Source organism: Protopterus annectens, chromosome 13.part0 (genome assembly GCF_019279795.1).
Source record: "Protopterus annectens isolate FY-2018-M chromosome 13.part0, PAN1.0, whole genome shotgun sequence".
Lineage (NCBI taxonomy): Eukaryota > Metazoa > Chordata > Ceratodontiformes > Protopteridae > Protopterus > Protopterus annectens.
This window is the reverse complement of record NC_056747.1, coordinates 39,519,704-39,539,777: the sequence shown is the minus strand read 5'-3', so window position 1 is coordinate 39,539,777 and position 20,074 is coordinate 39,519,704. Positions and strand designations below refer to the sequence as shown.

General features: G+C 40.8%; 1 protein-coding gene across 2 annotated transcripts in view; it reads left to right on the top strand.

The window, feature by feature from the left end:
• Positions 1–20,074, top strand: part of MPND (MPN domain containing) — a 1,899,579-nt gene that overhangs the window by 417,517 nt on the left and 1,461,988 nt on the right. The window lies entirely within an intron of this gene.

The following is a 20,074-nucleotide window of genomic DNA, read 5'->3' as shown; positions in this document are numbered from 1 at the left end:
TATAACTGTCCATAAATAATTCATTCCTGGCCCAGCTGCTAAGTTCTTTTTAATACAATCTAAAGATGATTTTATATGTTCTTCCATTAATGATGGATAACTATCTGATACATTTGGTGGAAAACAAGTGTATACAATTTACGGAGGATTTACCCCCCCCCCCCCATAAAAATAAAAAATAAAAAAATAAAATGTGTGTGTATGTATGAATATGTGTGTGTGTGTGTGTATATATATATATATATATATATATAAAATCAACAAATTAGCCAAAATCAATGTCAGTTATACCTAGAACCATCTGTTTTTTAACATCTTTATTAAATTATCACTTAAGACATAAGGAAACATGCATAATATAAAAGAAAATTAACCCTATTAACATATTTCCAGTTAAATACATTATACATCATACTTTTTCATTTTATAACTATCATCAGTCCAGCATTACATAAATTGCTCATTTCCTGACTTCCCTTAAATCTCACTGCTCCAGAACAATTTCCATTTATTTCAATGCAATTTGCTCCTTCCCTTTTCTAAAGATCGACTTGCAGTTATTTTGTCTGCTACTATCTTTAGTACTTCAGGCACAGTTGGTTTGACTTTGCTTTCCATTTTTTAATAATTGCTTTTTTTTGGTAGCCACCAGAATTAAAATGAGCAAGGCTATGTCCAGGTAATTCAAATAATGTATCCCATCTCAAAAGAATCATTCCCTTAGTTGCAACCATTTGCAAACCCAGTATTTCTCAGAGTACTCTGGGGAATTTTTAAAATCTGCCAAATCATTACATTACCAAAACGTATGTTCCCATTTACCTTTTTCTTCCCCAACACACCTTCAGCATTTGTCATCTAACTAAGGAAAATTCTTTGTAGTGTGGAGAATAAAAGTATATATGCAAACAGTTCCAAGCAAACAATCCAAAGTCTTCTGGATTTTGTTACATATTTGGGATCCATACATATGTCCTCCCATTGTGTCTGCGTGAATTCCTTATCAAACCTCTCTTCAGTCTTTTTTGACCTTTCCTGATTGATTCCTGTAGTTGTTATGTAATATGTTTTATGTACTAATTATATACCTCTCTTCTAGGTTCAAATAAAAACTCAACCAGTGCAGCTCTTTCATTTAGGATTCCCCTCTCCCTTTCTGTCTCTATAGCCGATAGGAAAGGTAATCACTAGCCTGCAATCCAAATGCCTTCTTGGCCTTTTCCCATTCTGTTACCTCTCCCTTGCTAATTATTTGTTCCCAATACCTCAGTTCCTTTGACAGCTTCCTCGAGTAAGTCCCAGCCCTGTCTTGTTTATTCTCTGTGCCCAGTCATCCCTTTTGGCAGAATTTCCTTTTCCATTCCCATCTGACATAGTTATTAGTATACTTTCTGCTGCTTTGAGTATAATATGCTATGTGACTGTTATTTTCCTTAAGGATCTGCATCTGAACTCTGATTCTTAACTTATTTCTTGAATTACCCACCTGCTTTATCATCATCCCTTTCTAGTTTGAATTATAGCTTTCTGCATGTGTTATGTATGAGCCTTAACTGTGTAGATATAAAATATCCTTTCAAATCAGGTAGTCCTAAACCACCTTGTTCTGTTGTAAGGATCAACTCGTCCCAGTTGACTTTACCTTCTTCCTCTCCCAAATAAAATCTTTCATGTCTTCATTAATTACTTTCCACATCATCTCTTTTGTTAAAGATATGCCTGACCTGTCCATAAAACTAAAGGGACTAAAAACATTTTACTTCTTGTATCTTGCTATTCATATCCATAGGCAAGAGCTTTCAGTTTCCCAATTTTTGTATGATCTTTTATTTAGTCTCTTCTGACATATACTTGGCTGCCGTAAAACAGAATCCTTTTTTGATCCATACTCCTAAATACTTCATTTTATTATGTCCGTATAAATATGGGTATTGCTGAACCAGTTCATGTGTGGGTACATAATTTATAGCTAGAGCCTTTGTTTTATCTTCATTATCCACAACACTGAGATGTCCTTTCCTGGTTCAATCAGGGTTCAAAATAATGCATCTGCAAATAGCTAATTTTTCTTGAACATGATACCACTTATATACTTGAATATCTGAATCCCTTATTTTTTCTGCCAGTGGTTCTAAATATAATGCAAATAACAAAGGGGAAAGAGGACACCCCTGCCTGGTTCCTGTGTTCAGACGCAATTTATCAGAGAGGAACCATCCCACTTTGGTATTTGCCTCCTATCACTTATATAACTTTTTTTTTGTATCAGGAAATGCAAGTGCTTCAGTTGCCTACTCATAAAATCCCAGCTTACTATGTCAAATGCTTTCTCTCCGTCAGCACCCACCAATAACAGTATTTTCTTGCATTCTGGTTCCTACTGGATCAGAATTGTTCTATTAATGTTGTCAAATATTTGTTTCCCCTACACAAAACTACTTTGTCCATGTCTATAAATTTTGGCATCACTTTTGTTATTTTTTTAGCGTTTATAGACATAAAGACCTCATAATCATGGTTTAAAATTAAAACAGGCAAATATGAAACTGAATTAGATGGGTCTTCACCGTCTTTAGGTATTACAGCCAGCAACAACTTTTTCCAAGATGTTTGTGCCTCCTCTCTTTTTAAAATAATGTTGAACAAAACCTTCCAGATCTTTCACTTTATTCCCTCCCAGCTTCCAAACTTCCATTGGGATGCCATCAATTTCTAGAGAGTTTCCCCCAGATTTGGTTATACATCCCTATTTTTTATCTCCGCTCCTGCTGTCTTAATTGTTAGCTGTTGAGACTCCTCTACCTCTAACCTTGGCATATTCAAGTCTAGCTTAAAAATTTCCATTTGTGATTTATTTATTTTATTTATTTATTTATTGCATTTGTTGCTCGGGAACATCCACTGGGCCTAGAAGAGCCAGTTTTCACTGGAGGCCCTGGGAGAAAAGCTCCATAAGATTAAAATTAACATACAAAATATATACAAAAGATTTAAATACAATGTTGATACATAGAAATTAGGATACAAGGTTGCAAATAAAAACAAGTTTAACAGTGATTTCTTTGGTTTCCTCATTTCTCTGCTTTATGCAGCTTTTCATAAAATTTCCAAAATATCTCTTAATACCTGTATAGGATCTCTGGTTATTTTTCTTTTTATAGGCTCACTAACGTTTGTCAACAACTCTTTCTACTGCCTGTTAAGTTTTTGTGCTATGGAATTGGTATAAAAACAAACAGTTGCTTAACAGCAGTTTTTTTCTAAACTCATGTATGTTATCCAGGTACTCCCTTATTTTCTCTCTAGTACCCTGCAGTTGTGCCTATTGTTCTATGAGATTCCCTTTAGATCTCTTTTATTAATACCCTATTTTTAAAGTCAATTTTCAGACTTGTTGGCTGTTGGTGGAGCACCCTCCAAGAGGAAAAAACGCTGAGAGAAGAAGGGAGCCACTTTTGAGATTTTAATTATTTTTTCTCTGTTTATTTGCTAAGTTTTTCTGCATAGCTGCCTAGCTTGAGCATTTGCTGGCTTGTTAAACTTGATTTCTGTATTAGTAGCTGTATTTAGAGCACAACCAAAAGCTGTTTGCTGAATTTCCTGTTTGCACTTAATTTTAAATCATTTTTTTCTTAAAACTTGCATATTTTCTGTCCTTGACCTAGCACTCTTGTGTGGGGTCATTTACTGCACTGTTATAACTTGATATTACTTGTGAACCTCTGCTATCTCTGAAAAAACAAAAACAAAAAAAAATCTTGCTTTTTCCCACTTTTCTGAGAGTTAAAAAAGTTCAGTTACAGGCTTGCTGTTCCTGAACTATTTGAAAGTTTCTGTGAGGCCATTTTTGCTTGGGCTAAAGGAAAGTCTCTCTGTTGATCAGTGGCAGTGAATAACATTGAGCAGCTTCCCTGCCCCCCGTAGAGGTGGTTACTGACTTGAAACTGTAGTTTTATTGTCCGTTTGGGTCTATTCCTGCTTCTTTCCAGCCCCTGCTATCAAGCACGCTTTAACGTGCTTTAGCGCGGAGTTGCCACTAGAGCAGCATCGGGCAGCGCCGGTTAAACTCTTTCTGGCTCCAGAAAGTCTGTTCTTCAATTTTTCCCTTAGAACTGCTCTGTTAGGAACCTAAACAGTTTACACCTTCACTAAAAAGTGCAGCACTTGTTCCAAATAGCTTCTTCTTGTCAAAAGCTCAGCACTTGTCTTATAAGCATATCCCTTGTCTTATAAGCATTCTCTTTGCAGGTCAAGCACTCCTATATTATACAAATCTCTCACTAGCAAAACCCCCAGGAGTGCCCACTTCCCTGCTAAGCCCACTACTTTTCTGTCTCATACCAACTCATAAATCTTTCTAGCATGTCGAAGGGTCAGATGCTGGCGTCCTGTCCTGCCCAGTTGGTGAATCTGGGAATTCTGAGACAATGTTACAATTGCCTCATGTACACGGACAACCCTCTCCTCCTCCCACGTAACACTAACACTTGCGAGAGATGCAGCTATTTAGCCAAACTGGAGGCTGAGCTCTCTCAACTCAGGACTGGCAAGACCAGGCAGGAGGAGAAGGCAACTACACACACCACAATACCAGTCTCACATAACTGAACCACACCACTAAATCAAACACATAAACACACCAAGACATACTCGGAGGCTCTGAGTAAAAATTTACCTAAACAGCAGAGGCCTCCAAAGCAGACACCCAAGCAACTGCAAACTCAATACACCACACAAACAACACATAAACAACAAAATCAGTGTGCAAAGCAGTCACTGCCCTTAAGGCCAAATACAACACCAAGCATACTTGTCATAGGTGACTCCATAGTCAGACACACTGACGTCCCACTCACCAGGCTGAACAAGGAGAAGGTCACGGTAAGCTGCCTATCGGGCGCTAGAATCCGCCACATAACACAAGCACTCAGGTTACTCCACGGCAAGTACAAGTATGACGCAGTCATTGTCCATGCTGGTGTGAACGACCTGATACGTACCTCCCTGGACTACATGAAAAGAGACATAGAGGAGCTCTCTGATTATGTAGCCCAGGCAGGTATGACCCTGACCCTGAGCAGTATCCTTCCTTCACCAAGAATGATGCCACAATATAGTGACAAGATGATCAGCTTTAACAATTGGCTTAATTTCTGGTGTCATTCAAAGGGGATCCAGTGCCAGTCTGCCTGGGATGACATGCTCGACAAGCCACGCTGCTTCGCAAGGGACGGCTTGCACCTGTCACCCCTGGGATTTCCGGATATTGGCTAAGGCTCTTGCCACCCCAATAGTGCCTTTTTTAGGCAAGGCTCAAATTCTAAACCTACCACCCTAGAAAACAAAAACTTGAAGAAACTAAGGGTAATGCTGCTCAATGCCAGAAGTCTAAATCTCAAAATGCATGCACTCGAGGCCCTTCTCAGTATGGAGAACATCGATGTCTGTGCTGTGACTGAAACCTGGTTCAAGGCTCCTGAGAGCACCCCGGCACTATCAGGTTTCATCTCATATCATGCGTTCCGGCCCCAAAACCCGGACCACACCACAAAAGGAGGGGGTGTATCCATATTCATCAAGGATACCCACACCTCCAGGTTGGTGGCTACGCACGAAGCATCGGAAACCATCCAGGTGCAATTAACCATAGGCAAAACTGCTCTACAATTTGTAGCATGCTACAGGCCACCCTCTCAAACTCAGGAAACCAACACAGCCTTCCTGAAGACACTGGAGGGTATAAATGTATCACCAAACACCATCATATTGGGTGACTTCAACTACCCGAATATAGACTGGGAACATTACTCAAGCCCAAACTTTCTAGCCCAAAGGTTCCTGGAGTTCATAAATTCAAATGCCATGGAACAACTAGTCACCGTCCCCACAAGAGGAGAAAATATACTAGATCTCATCATCACGAACATGGGGACAAAATGCTCCACACCGGAAGTATATCCCTCATTGGTGAGATCAGATCATAAACTAATCTCACTAGAAATCCACATCCCGCCCCCACCCCAAACAAAAAAGACCACAGTGAAGAACTTCTCTAAAGCAAACTTCACACTACTCAAGACAGGTGTGGTATCCTTCAAGGCCCCCGAGCCAATGGAAACCACAACCCAAGCTGCGGAAGCCCTTACAAATGCCTTCTATGAACACCTTCAGGACTGCATGGATCAGGCAATCCCAAATAAAACCAAGACTCTTTCCACCAAGGGCAAACGTCCAGTCTGGTGGACCCAGCCATAAACAAACTTTACAATAAGAGGAGAAAGCTATTACATGATAGAGCAAAATCCCAAAAAGGGAAGGCATCTTTGATCAGCACTAGCAAGAAACTACGATCCCTCATAAAATCATCCAAGGCCAACTTTGAGAGAAAAATTGCCATAGATTCAAAAGACAATCATAAGGCCTTCTTCAGCTATGTCAGAAACCCAGATATGCTCAGAATTAGTCCAAAATGATACAAAAATCACTGAACCCACAGACATTCCCAACATACTGGCAGGTTCAGCGCAAACTTCACCCCCTCCCCCCCCAAAAGGAGAGATAACTATCCCAACTGAGAGTAGCCTCCCAGACATCTCAAATGCGCAGGTGAAAGCTGCTCTCTAAAGCTAAAAACACAGCATCAATGGGACCAGATGGGGTCCCCGGCTGTGTGCTACATGAACTCAATGAAGAACTAAACCCGCACATAAGGCAGCTGTTTAATCTTAGCCTCACCACAGGATATGTGCCCAAGGAGTGGCGTACGGCAACTGTGGTCCCACTCCACAAAGGCGGTGCCTCTACGGACCCTGGTAATTACCGCCCCATAAGCTTAACAAGCCTGGTCTGCAAAGCTATGGAGAGGATCATAATGGAACTCGTAAACAAGGAAATAGGGGACTTGCAGACCTTGGACCCAACCCAGTTTGGCTTTGTCAAGGGCAGATCTTGCCTTTTGAACTTGGTCGACTTCTTCAAAACAGTCACCAAGGCCATTGATGAGGGAAAGGCAGTCCATACAGCCTACCTTGACCTTGCAAAAGCTTTCGACACAATACCCCACTCGGGTATTGTAGAAAAACTTACCAGCTTAAATGTAAACCCATATGTCACAAGATGGGTTGCAAACTGGTTAAAGGACAGAACCCACAGGGTTAGAGTTGCTGGAGCCATGTCAGACTCCAAGCTGGTTACAAGTGGAGTCCCACAGGGCTCAGTCCTTGGCCCCCTATTGTTTGGCATCTACTTCTCAGAAGTACAGGCAAACATAGGAGGACTATGGCTGACAAAGTTTGCGGATGACTGCAAACTGGGTGCCATAGTGGATAGTACATCAGACACAGACATCCTTCAGAGGGGTCTCACAGAAACTGATAGCTGGTGCCAGAGCCATGGCCTGAAGTTAAACATAAAAAAGTGTATAGTCATACCCTTCGGGAAAACAAGGTAACCCCAAGCTACCATATAGGTGGCAACCCACTAAGCACAGAAGAGGTTATCAGGGACCTGGGGACCCAGGTTGACAGTGGCCTCTCATTTGACGCTCACATTGCTAAAGTGGTTCGAAAGACCTTCTACATTGCCCACCTGATCATGAAGGGATTCACATCCAGATCAAGTGAGGTCATTGTTCCCCTGTACTCTTCACTTATCAGACCAATGATCGAGTACAATGCCCCATTCGGGATGTATCTCACCCGACACCTGCAGCAATTGGAGAGACCCCAAAAGTTCCTCACCAAAAGGATAAAGGGACTCCAAAACCTGTCATATGCTGCCAGACTGAAGAAACTCCAACTCTATTCAGTTGCATACCGTCTGCTCAGAGGTGACCTGTGCCTGACATACAAGGCCATGACCAACCCGGAATTAATGGACATGCTCCACCTCAAAAAATCCAAATCCACCAAAACCACTAGAGCAAGAGACTTAAACCTTAGCACGGATATAAATAGGACACGCTGGAGGGATAGATTTATCACCCAGAGACTCCCCATGCTGTGGAATAAAATCCCGGTCCATGTGAGGCAGAGCACCTCGCTGGCTCTGTTCAAGAGAAATCTTGACCGGTGGATGGGAGATCGTAGGTTTACCCCGGGAATCATCTCTGTATCACTACTGGACAGAGGCACAACAAACTAATGGGCACAGTATTTCTAACATAAGGGGCGGCGTAAGCCACATAACTTTGGGCTAGGCTTATAAATGCCCTAGGGCAGTTAGCCTAGTATAAACCTATGAACCTATGAACTAGTTATAACTTCTGGAGTACTTTCTATCTTCCCTAATAACTCCTGGGTAATTTCCACTACCCATTTCTAACATGTAGTGTCTCATCTTTACTTTTGTATCTTGCATTTTCATCGTATTAATTATTGATGCATAATCTGGAATAGTTATTGGATGTGTTAGAGTTCTTAATTAAATGCACGTGTTCCTTTGATGTATCATTTCTGTCTAGTCTAGCCACATTATTGTACCTTGAGGAGTAATATGTAAATTCTTTGAGTTCCTACTACTGAATTCACATCCTCCATACCAAATATACTTATAAATTTCTTCATAAGTCTACCCTCTTTTGTTGTATTTTCCTTTCTAGGCCCCCCAGATACAGCCTCATTGTTGCAAATCAAATTGTAGCCCCCGCCTGTAAGTAATATTCCCAACTGAAAGATGATTATTTTTCCGATTTTTTTAAAACTCCGTAATAACAGATGTTAGGTAGTCCAATCTCACCTTCATTATTACATATGGGTTCTGAGCCAATCCTCTGCTCCGACTCGGCCAATTTTCAAGCTGGAAGACTTCTGGTTGGCTCGTGACTAAGCAGGTATCCCATGGTGCATCACTACAATCCTCGGATCTCATTTGCCGTGTCAACTAGTTCGGATGTGCTTCTCTTGGCCCTGGCTAAATCTTATTAATTCTTTACATTCATATCAGATTTTGCATTTTAGTGTTCTTATAGGCAGTTTGCCTTGTTGGTCCTTGTTGACTAAATTTAGTGAACTAGTTAGTAGTTTATTGATATCCTGTGTGCCAGTTAGGTGCCTTTGCGCTTTTTTGACTAAGTAGAAGTGCTGGTTGTGGCATTTTTTTTGTTTCCCCTACTAATCAACATGGGCTCCTGTTGTTGTATCTGTATTATTCGGACCTTTTTTTTTGGTTCCCCTTCACTGTTGGCCTTTATTCTATAACCTTGTTGTTTTTGGCGGGGATTCACTTGTGATCTTCTAGGATTGCTGTTGCTAGTTTTTCTGCCTATTATTGGGTTTACAGAGAATTGTATTTGTTTTGGTATCTACAGTTCTTACCTGTGTGATTGAACTTTGTGTGTGTGCGTTTTAATAACTTGGTCTGTTTAAGTTAGAAGACAGAGTTTTTTTCTGTTAGACCGGGCTAGGCCCATTTTAGAGGACCTAGTCCTCTTATATCTCTCTCTTTCTGGTTTTGTGTGCGAGTGTGTGCGAGTGAGAGAGTGTGTGCGAGTGAGAGAGTGTGTGCGAGTGAGAGAGTGTGTGCGAGTGAGAGAGTGTGTGCGAGTGAGAGAGTGTGTGCGAGTGAGAGAGTGTGTGCGAGTGAGAGAGTGAACAATGTCTAAGGATAGTAAGGAGCATAAACCCCCTGGGTTTAAAAAGTGCATGAAATGCTCCCAGAAAGTGTCATTAACGGATGGACACAGTAGCTGTGTCTACTGCTTGGGGGCCATCCACTTGCAGGAATCATGCTTGTTCTGTCATGCTTTCTCTCCTAGAGTTTTGCAGGAGAGAAAGAATCTGATACCATGGTGCTCTCCTTCAGCTCCGAAGACTGAGGAGTCGAGGTGGCAGATTTTGATAATTTGGAAGGTGGCTCCAAGACACCAGCTGGTGCCAGAGAAGGCCTTTTAGAAGATTTTGGTTTGGGTTCAGATTTAGATTTTGTAGACTTAGAAGAAGCTGACGAACTAGATAAAGCTTCCTGAAAGGTTGGTTTCAGAAGACCCATGAGTATCAGCTTGTTTCTGTTAAGTTGTTCACCCTAAACTCTGTGGTTAACTCCTCCATGCAGCTTATCTCCCATGCAGCCAGTGGAGCGAGCAGAGCAGTGGGTTGAAGAGTTGCCCTTAGGTGCCACTCTTGGATGCGCCTGTGTAATTTTGTGGAGCCGTTAAAGTCCACCTTCATTGATGGTTCTTCATTGTTTGGTCCTAAGGTGAAAAAAACACTCACTCGGTGTGAGCAGGAAGGAAAGACCCGGTCTACTGTGGGAGTCTGTTTTACTGTTCCCTCTCGACCATACCCCAGAGGTCAGAGGAGAGGTAAAATGTGGTTCAAAAAGTCCTAGAGGGACTTTCCGTACACACAGAGTGAATTCTCCTTCGGAGGCAGAGGAGGAGGAAATGGTAGACTTTGCCCTAGAGGCAGGGGTGGTCCGCAATACCAGCAAGGCCGTGACTCCTATCGAGCGTGGCCTTATCAGCGCTCCTGATATGGGGCCTGACTGCATTTCTCTGGTGCCAGTCGGGGGTCGCATCTCTTTGTATCCAGAAGCCTGGCTAAATATCACCCAAGACATGTGGGTACAAAGAGTTGTTACCAGGGGTTATATCATACCCTTTTACCTTCCATTGTTTATTCCCAAGAATATCCCAGATGTTCCACCCAATCACAGGGATCAGGCAACTATGGAGATCAACAAGTTGCTCTTAAAAAGAGTCATCCAGCCTGTCCCAGCAGACCAGACAGGATCTGGAAGTTACTCCAGGTTATTTTTAGTTCCAAAGCAAACCAGAGACTGGAGGCCAATTTTGGATAGCAGCAGATTAAACGAATCTGTGAAGGACAAGTTTTGGATGGTCAAACTGCAGTCGATACTCCCATTGTTAGGGCAAAGACTATTGGATGTGCTGTCTGGATCTCCAAGACGCCTACTACCATATAAAAATGGACAAGGCGTCAAGGAGACATCTGCGCTTCCAGCTGGGAGCCAGTCATTATCAATTTTGTGCTCTGCCCTTTGGTCTCACCACAGCCCCCAGGGTGTTCACCAAATGCATGGCAGTAGTGACAGCTCACCTAAGACGTCAGGGATTCCAGGTGTTTCCGTATTTGGATGACGACTTGCTCCTGACCGCCCCCACCAGGCATCTACTCATCCAATACAGGGGCGCCACTATTCCACTTTGTGCTCAACTAGGGATCTTTATAAACTGGGAAAAATCTGCATTAGTGCCCTCGCAATCTGTGAATTTTATAGGTGCAGAGGTAGACACAGTGCATATGACAGCTTGTCTTCCCGCCAAAAGAGCACAAAACCTCATCTCCCAAGTTCAGCGTCTTCTTCCTCTACGGAAAGTCAAAGCAAAATTGGTCCTTCAGCTTCTCGGGATGATGGCCTCAACCATTCTGTTAATACCTTTAGCCAGGTTGCACATGAGAATTCTCCAATGGCTTCTGTCTTCCCAGTGGTCCTTCCATTATCTTCCGCTGAGCCATCCTATCCTGCTAACGGAATCGTACAAAAAGGACCTTCTTTGGTGGATAGCTCCCAACCAGTTGTTCACGGGCACCCCCTTTGTTCCTACCCAGCCCGTTGCCACTGTGACCACGGATGCCTCCCATGTCAGGTGGAGGGGGCATTATCATGGCAGGACGGTCCACGGCACATGGCAAGAACAAGAGGCTCATCTGCATATCAGTGTTCTGGAGATGAGGGCGGTGCTTCTGGCGTTGCAAGCACTTCAGGACCTTCTTCCTCCAGGGACAATTGCGATACAATCGGACAACATGTCAGTAGTGTGGTATATCAACAAACAGGGTCGTACCAGATCTTACCCACTCTGTTGAGAGGCCATGCAAGTTTGAGAATGGGCGATTTCTTCCCAGCACTTTCTGGTTGCAATGCATATTCTGGGGGCAACCAACGTGATAGCCGACAAGCTAAGCCGGGTGATCTTACTGCCTCATGAGTGGTCTCTGAAACGGGAAATAGTAGAACAGATTTTCCGGAGATAGGGGGACAGCCTTGCTGTGACCTTTTTGCCAGCCCAGTCATTGCCAAATGCAGCAGCTATTTTTCCCTCATTCCCCCTCCAGGGGGAGACACCCAGAGACTCTCTGGTTCACGATTGTCCCAAGAGACGTCTGTATGCTTTTCCTCCATTCCCTCTCATTTCCAAAGTGATTCAGAAAGCCAGTCAGCTGGGAAGCAAGTTGATCCTCATTGCTCCTTACTGGCCTTGTCTGGTCTGGTTCCCCTTCCTTGAACCTCTTCTCCTGGATGATCCTTGGACTCTTGACCCAGTTCCAGATCTGTTGACTCATGTCAGGTTCACTACATCCCTCTCTTCACACCCTCAAATTGACAGCGTGGCTGCTCCATTTCTATTTCTAGTCAGGCTTCATGATGTTTCATCCTCAGTGTCACAGATTCTCTTATCCTCTTATAAACCTTCAACCAGGAGGCTGTATGGCAGTAAATGGAAAAGGTTCTCTATTTGGGCACAGAAAATGAATGTTGATCCTTGCACTGCTCCTTTTCCCGTGATTTTGGAATTCCTCTCCGAGCTTTTTCAGCAGGGATCTGTCGCGGCCACCATCAAAGTCCAGCTGGCAGCAATCTCTCATTTTCATTTAGGGTCTGCAGATGCAAACCTAATGTCTCATAAGCTATGCAAGACTTTTTTGAAAGGGGCCAAGTTATTGAGACCACTGCTACAAGAGCCTGTGGCTTCTTGGGACTTAAATTTTGTATTGTCCAAATTGACATCCCCTCCTTTTATCCAAATTGACATCCCCTCCTTTTAAACCTTCTCATTCATCTTCCTTAAAAATTCTGTCTTGGAAGACCTTGTTTTTAGTAGCTATCACTTCAGCCAGATGTGTAAATGAGCTACAAGCCTTGTCTTTTAAGCCACCTTATTTAATCTTTCATAAGGACAGGGTGTCTCTACGTACCAGTCCTTCATTTGTCCCCAAAGTTTGTTCTAAGGCCACCTTAAATCAGTCCATTGAGCTTCCAGTTTTCTTCCCCAATCACTGTAATGCAGCTGAATATCGTTTTCAGCAGCTGGACGTTCATAGACAGCTACGTTTTTATTTGCAACGGACCAAAGAATTTCGGAAATCAGACCAGTTATTCATTTCTTTTTCCGACTCTAGATTGGGCTTACCAGTTTCTAAGGTGACACTGTCAAATTGGATTTCTAGTTGCATAGCCTTCATCTACAATTCGCAGGGCAGACTGTTACCCCACAGGATCAAGGCTCATTCTACCAGGTCTTTGTCTACCTCTGCAGCATTTCAAGCCAGGGTACCACTTGATCATATTTGTGCAGCAGCTACGTGGGCTACCCCTCACACTTTTATTACACATTATAAATTGGATTTGGCATCCAGGCTCCACGGTGCTCAGGAGTATTTTCCTATGAGCCACCCAAGAATAAGGTGCTAGGGACACTATGTCATATATAAAAATGAAGGTGAGATTGGACTACCTAACATAAAGAAGTTATGTACTCACCATAACGTTCCATGTTAGTAGTCCATCTCACCCTTCATTTTTACCAACCCGCTCTCCTGCCCCCATCCTGGAAGATCTGGAGGTAATATTTGGTTGTCTTGGTTGGTGACCTTTTAGTATTAGTTTGTTTGTTAGGAGTTTTTTATTCTGTTTCTAGCGAGCAGCAAACAAGATCTGGGGATTGTACTGGTGCATCATGGGATACCTGCTTAGTCATGAGCCAATCAGAAGTCTTCCAGCTTGAAAATCGGCAGAGTCAGAGCCGAGGATCGGCTCCGAACCCATATGTCAAAATGAAGGGTGAGATGGACTACCAATATGGAACGTTATGGTGAGTACATAACTTCTTTTTTTAAGTTGAATGTAAATCATTGCCAGTAGCCCCTTATTAATACAAATCTGCGGTTTCCTTTTTTTTAATTTTCTGTCACTGCTGGAGCTCCTCTACAAACTAATATAAGTACTCCTCTTTTCCTCTCTAGCTGATATTATGCAGAATATCCAACCTGAAATCCCTTTATCAAATTCACATGCTCAGTTTTGTTCCAAATGTGTTTCCTTGTGCATTATTTTTCACTCCACATTTCTTAATATAATTATTTTTTCCTTTTTATCTATACCTGTGAGACCATTCACATTCCAAGATAATATGGAAAGTGTATTATTTATGATCTCTTTTTTAAATGTCTGTTTCCAGCTTTTGTGATATATGCACCCATTAATGTGTGGCAGGTTAATCCTTTATACATTTTTTTCCAAGTCATCAACAGTATAACCTTTGTCACATTTTACAATACTTTGTTTTAATAAAAACCCACAAAAAGTACCCCAGAGCCTGCTACCTTAATACAAACACATGTAATTATCTACATCTTGAATTAATGAAGCTTAACCCTCCTAGTAGGAACCTTGGTGCCAAATAGACAGCCACTAACACAGGCCTTAATTAACCTGAAATTGAGGTTATCCACACTAAGGTGCATGCTACTGGCTGTACTTCTGCTTGCACTAATTTGTGTCGTCTTTGTTTTATTGTTACACCCCCCATATGAAAACAACTTGCATTCAGAAATCATTAACTTTTAGCCTTGAAGAAACCAGTGTTTTGTTTTGTTATTGCCCTATTATCAGCTTGTGCCCATGGAAGCATAAGAGAAAAAAGAAGACGGTAGTCTTCTGCTACTGAATTTAAGACAAGTTGAATCATGTATTGCTAAAGGAAAACCATTTATTATATTCAGTGCTCTCAGACTTTTGTTTTCATTTAAAATTTATTAGATTAAGCCAAGGATCTTACTCCAGACATTCACCTATGCAAAAGTAAGAGAAAATATATCAACTCTAGATATATTATGATCTGTGCATTTTTACACCCCATCCCGCTCCTCAGCAACCCAAGATTATAGCATATTAACTTAAACATGCTTTTGTCAAGCCTTTCTTCTTTTTGCACTGTTGTTGTTTGTATTTTCGGCTTTTCCTGGTTAGGGGTCACTGCAGCGGAACTCCGGTCCGCTAATGATTGGCAGTAGATTTTTATGGTGCCGTGTTGCCAGCCTGATGCCCAACCTTCAGCGAAGGCACGCCCATTCACATATGTCTTTCGGAGGCCACTCGACTGTGGGGAGGGCATGCAGACTCCATACAGAAGGCACTCCAGCTGAGAATCGAACAGGAGAACCTCTTGCTGTGAGGCAACAACACTACCACCGCGGCTTCTTTTTGCACTGTAATGCCTGCATTTCTTAATACTGAAAAACAAGAAAGTGAAGATGAAGAAAAAAGGCAACTCTTTACTTTAAAAACTTTAATTACATACAAAAACAACTAAAAATACTTTACTGTAAAATGTGCAATTTATATTGTGAAAAGTTTCATAGAAATATTGTTAAGAGCAAAAATTGGTTTACTTGCTGTTACTTTTTTTCTTTCCCCTTCCAAATATTGATGACTTGAAGTGAGGAAAATGCTTTTTAATTCCCCACAAGTTTAACAGTCAGCTCTTTCCAGTTGTTCTTATACAGCTGTATTTGACAAATCTGATTGATGCTTTCCAGTGTCACATTTATTTGCTAATTTCCGTATTGCTGTTTTTCTTCCGATTCATCACCATCACCCAACTCCAGATCCAGTCTGTTCCATTCCGTGATAGCCCCAATTCTACTGGCAAACTCTTGTGCTTTTCTCTCTTAAGTATTTTCCTTTGGAACAGTGGACAAGGTTGCACTGGCAAAGTCTCTGTGTATGCTTTATTATCAGAAGAATGACAGGCAAGAGTCCCTTCTGCTTGATGATTTATTTTTTGTTGGACAAACTTCTGTATTACCTGATTAGCCTGTTCTGCATCAAAAATGGCTTTCATCCTCCAGGAAAAAATATTCTGAAGACTGCTGAATACAGCAGCTTTAATCTCACACCTACCTGCCTCTTGACATTCCCTGATTGATGGGGGGAAAATTCCTTATTTTTTTATGTACAGTGAATAATAATTTTCTACAAACACTGTACTGTCTCCAACTTTTAATACTTTGCTCTTTTGCCACAGTTTTGTCAGGATCAACTCTTTCGACTGGTAGGTTTGCATCTCTACTAATAAAGTTCTTGGTTACTTCCTTGTGCCCAGATTTGGAGCATACAATGGTGTGCCCTTTCATTTAACAGTTCCTGTTGTTGAATACCAGAAAGTAAATAAATAAGAATATAATAGTAAAAGGGCACTATAGCTCTCGGACAAAAAGTGTGGTATGTGCTGCTATTTGTAAATTATGTCAAGCATACTGTATTACTGTATTGGGAAGACTGAGCATCTGAGATCAAGAATATGTGAACATCTTTATGACATAAAATAGCAAAAATGTCTAATGCTTTATATAAGCACATTTCCCACTATACAGATCACAACTCAGTTTATAATATTGGAGAAGGTGCATGCTGATTTTAAAGGGTGGGATGTGTCAAACTGCTTTAGAACAAAAAGAATTATGTTGGCAAATTTACCTGAATGCTACTATGTATCCAGGTTTAAATGATGTAATGTCCATAGCAACCATTTCAAAGTTGCATGCCAACTACAGTAAAAGATGATTTTCAAGGTGTTTTGCATGGTTAAACTGCTTATAGTTTTAAAGGCAAGTTCTCTTTAATGTAGTCATGTGACAGAGCTTATAAAAGCACCTTCACATGATTATGTTAAAATGGGTCTGAAGAAGTTTGAATGTTATATACTGCAAACAAAAGTGCTTATCCTTTGTATTTTTTAACATTTTTTTAACAAGAGTATTATTAAATTGCAGGCGATTGTTGCTTTTATAAGGTTTTATTGCTAAATTGTTGAATCCTGCTGCAGTTTGGTTTGTTTCTGTATTTGGATATAAAGTTGTTTGGTTCTGTGAACTGCACCTTTGTGAGACATCCACTTATGAAAATCCCCAATGGTTTTGCAGTCTTCATTTTGCTTTCAAAACTTAACATGCTTTCTTTAGAAAAATAAGAAAAACACACTCTCTCTGCCTCTCACGAGTTGCAGCCATCTCCTAGAGTAAACCTGCAGATAGCCACTGCTATATCTGTAAGCTTAAGGCAAAGGGGGGAAATGGAAGTAAGTTTCTAGGTCTTTCTTCTGTGTCACACACACACACACACACACACACACACACACACACTCTCTCTCTCTCTCTCTCTCTCGTACCTGTGGATTACCCTTGACTACATCTTGATTCTTTTAGTCTGTTTCTGTAACATACACTTGGCACGTGAATAGAAACTGGTATTCAGTTTGACGCTTATGGGCATCCTCATAAGCCACCCACCTTGGCTTCATATCTCAGCACTGTTTAACTTTACCCTTCTAACAAGTTTTCCATGTCTTGCTGCAGTGTAAGTGATAAACTACTTTACTTTTACTTTAAAATGTCTTCATGCTAATCTAGTCAGCTAACACTCAGGAAAAGTTATTTCTCCGTACACACTAATTCTTACTGGACTTATGTTTTTCCCTTTGAACTTACAGTAGTAGAAAGTACATTTCTATTACATTTTACAGTAATATTAAACCTTTAATGTAAAATATATAACTGAACAGTTAGTTTTATTTACTTTTATTTTTCCTTCCATTTAGTTCCTTCATGAGCAAACAGAACAAAGTGATATTCATATTCTTTAGCTCCCCTTACATTTTAAAATAGCACATATGGAGTTGGCAGTAAGCAGTTCATCCACTAACTACCGAGTTCACTTTACTATTAACCTTCTGCTGAGTCCACACCCTCTCACAATACCTGCTTCTGGTTCAAATCCCAGTTTCTCTTGACTACCATAAAAGTAGACTCACATTTTGCAGCTTTCCCACTAGTTCAAGCAACTCATAGTGGGAGTAACATTTTCCATTTCTTCCACTGTCCAGTAAGTTCACCTGTTGTCTCTCTCTTCCTCACATTCTTGCAGTACCAGTATTTGGTATTAGGTTTCTAATTTTTCTTGTTTGTTCCTGGGTAGGGTTGCCACCTTTTCAAATGTCCAAAGTGGGACATTTTTGGAACAGACATCAGATTTTACTGGGCGAAACATACCCATGGCCAGTACAAAGGACAGAACTTCACATTTTTGCCTAAATAAAAGCTTATTCTTGTAGCACTTTAGTTGCTTATTCTGTTTCTTATAACATCTAGGTATTTCAGATAGAGAATAACTGTCTTGTGCAACTATTACATAAAATATACAAAATAATTTTGTCCTAAAATCTCAGGACATTTGCCATTTTTTCAGTTTTTTTGCAGGACCCAACTGCCCAAAGAGGGACTGTCCCTTGCAAAGTGGGACAGGTGGTAACCCTATTCCTGGGCTTTTTTTCTGCCACTCAAGAAATTTCTTTGGAAACAAGGGAAATTGTTTCTCTGGCCCTATTTTGGACCCCTCATATTTGTGTATTGTCCAGAAATGGAGTGCTTCTCCCCTTGTTGACTGAAGTTATGTAATCTGAACTTTATCTTCTCCAATCCCAGATATACTTCCAAGTATAGTTTTGACCTAACTGGAAGAGTATTCAAAAGACTTCCGGGCGTAGCAGTTTGAATCTCAAAACATGCCTCACAACAATCCTTAATGGTTGTAATAAACATACTACTCTTTTGTCTAGTATGAAGTGAGCAGTCATTTTCTCCCTATACTAATAATGGACAGAGGCAGCTCCTAAATGCTTTATTCCCATGCATAGGTCCCCTGAAATTATCTGTGATATAATCCCAGTTATTCTCATTAAGGGTAATATTTAATTATCAACCATGGAATGGGTAAAGCCAATCTATAATCAAATGAAATAGGTTATTTTGAGTACAAAAAGTGAAATTGGCTTGGCTTAAAATTGCCAACAAGGGCAAAACAGTGCAGTACTTCTGAACCTGTAATACTTTGGCATGACCGATCACATTTCCTTTTTACCATCATTTTGTCAGAAGCATCTCCTCCTCCTGATAGACTTGCATTGTAACTGACATGAGACTAAATTAGGAGCATAAATGTCATTTGTCAACAAATCCTCTTGTGGAATACTAGCCCATTTTCTATTTGTACATCTATAAATGTAGTACAGTCCCTGCAGCTTTTTTGGTGCTGTAGAAAACCTCACTTTTTTCTTCATGCTTTTATCTTCTAGATCTACAGTTTTTTGAAATATTTCATTTGATGTCAGATGCTGTCATTCTTTTCATTTCTGTTAACCTACTTCTTCAAACTTCAGTTCATTGTGCGTTTCATTCTTCTGTTTTTTTTTTTTTTCATTTTAACATCTTTATAAAAATGACATACAGTGGATATAAAAAGTGTACACATCCCTGTTAAAATGCCAGAGTTTTGTGATATAAAAAAATGAGACAACAATAAATCAATTCAAAACTTTTCCCATCTTTAATGTGATCTATAACCTGTATAATACAATTCAACTGAACAACAAATCTGTTGGGATAAAAAGTATAAAAAAAAATACAATACACTGGTTGCGCAAGTGTGCAGACCCTTAAACTAATACTTTGTTGAAGCACCTTTTGCTTTAATTACAACATTCAGTCTTCTTGGGTACACACCTGCCATCAATTAAAGAGTCTCTGATTAACCCCAAATAAAGTTCAGCTGTCCTAGTAGGATTCTCATGACATTTACTCAGTTGCCTGCTACAGCAAAAGCCATGGTTCACAGAGAGCTTACAAAGCATCAAAGGGATGTCATTGTTGAAAGGTATCAGTCAGGAGAAGGATACAAAAAAATTTACACAGCATTGGATATACCATGGAACACTGAGAAGACGGTCATCGAAAAGTGGAGAAAATATGGGACAACAGTGACACTGCAAAGAACTGGACGTCCCACTACAGTTGTTGAAAAAGCACTGGGTTTGGTAGTGGATTTAATCAGTGAAGTGCAAGAAAAAAGGAGAATGGGGGATGTACAAACCTATTCCTTCTGGTGGGTGTAGATCTGCCCCAGCCACGAGTCATGATGGGGTCTTACCTTTAAACACTGTTGCTGAACAGAGCAGAGTCGAAGATAACTCCTTGACCAATGTGGATAGCAGTGTTAA